The sequence below is a fragment of the Rutidosis leptorrhynchoides genome, chromosome 10 (genome assembly GCF_046630445.1).
Source record: "Rutidosis leptorrhynchoides isolate AG116_Rl617_1_P2 chromosome 10, CSIRO_AGI_Rlap_v1, whole genome shotgun sequence".
Classification (NCBI taxonomy): Eukaryota; Viridiplantae; Streptophyta; class Magnoliopsida; order Asterales; family Asteraceae; genus Rutidosis; species Rutidosis leptorrhynchoides.
This window is the reverse complement of record NC_092342.1, coordinates 320,028,069-320,029,205: the sequence shown is the minus strand read 5'-3', so window position 1 is coordinate 320,029,205 and position 1,137 is coordinate 320,028,069. Positions and strand designations below refer to the sequence as shown.

The 1,137-nt window shown below is 37.1% G+C and overlaps 1 non-coding gene across 1 annotated transcript; it reads left to right on the top strand.

Annotated features, from left to right (window-relative positions):
• The first annotated feature begins 234 nt into the window (after positions 1-234).
• On the top strand, positions 235-341 carry LOC139873884 (small nucleolar RNA R71). Its single transcript, XR_011767596.1, has one exon. It is a non-coding gene; the product is annotated as a small nucleolar RNA R71 (small nucleolar RNA).
• Positions 342-1,137: the final 796 nt, after the last annotated feature.

Genomic DNA, 1,137 nt, shown 5'->3' with positions numbered 1-1,137 from the left:
TTTGCGGAAATGGAATCAAAGTCATGGCTTGAATCGGCTCTAGTCGCTTTAGATGATCTAATGATGTCTTTTTCTTGATGCCACTCATGTGAGTGGGAGGCTGTGTTATCAATAATTTTGTAAGTTTCAGTTGCGGTTTTCTTCATAATGGAACCACCAGCTGCTATGTCGATGTCTTTTCGTGTAGTAATGTCGTATCCTTGGTAGAATATTTGTACTATTTGATAAGTGTCTAAACTATGTTGAGGACATCCTCTCAACAACTTTCTAAATCTTGTCCACGCTTCATATAAAGTTTTATTTGGCTTCTGTGTAAACGTAACAATTTCTCCTTGAAGTCTCACTACTTTAGATGCCGGAAAGAATCTTTTAAGAAATTTCGCAACTAAAACATCCCATGTATCAATCGCCCCTTCAGGTAACGATTCTAACCAATCTTTGGCTTCTCCCTTTAAAGTCCAGGGAAATAACATGAGATAGATCTGTTCATCCTCAACTTCTCTGATTTTAAATTGACTACAAATCCTATTAAAGGTTCGAAGATGTTCGTTTGGATCTTCCTACGGCGTACCACTAAATTGGCATTGATTTGTTACCATGTGTAGGATTTGTCCTTTGATTTCATAATCTGGCGCATTAATGTCTGGTTGAGTAATGGCATGACCTTGGCCAGTGCGTGTGGCTCTTATTCGATCTTCCATACTTAGAGGTTCTTGATTTTCCATGATTGAAATTGTTGAATCTGAATCACTAGGGGATTCTGATTTAATGGTTTCTTCCTCGACAATCTCTGGTTGTATAATTTGTGGTTCAGGAGGAATGATTAGTGGTTCAGGATCTCTGAATTGTCCTTGAATATCCTCCGGGTTCTCAATTGTGAGGTCGGGTTCAAAAAATGTATTATCGGAAATTTGAATCGGAGTACTCGTTCGACTTGATGATGTTTCTAAAGATAAATCAACGGCAACAATATTGGCAAGATGTCTTGATCGAGTTACAGGTGGTGAATGTATGAAAGGTGGTGAACGTTTTGCTCGGTGCATTCATTGAATATCCTATTAGTTATAAAAAAATAAAAAATTATATAAGTTATCAAATTAATAGACTTTTTTGATTTTGCTCACGTTTCGAATAGCC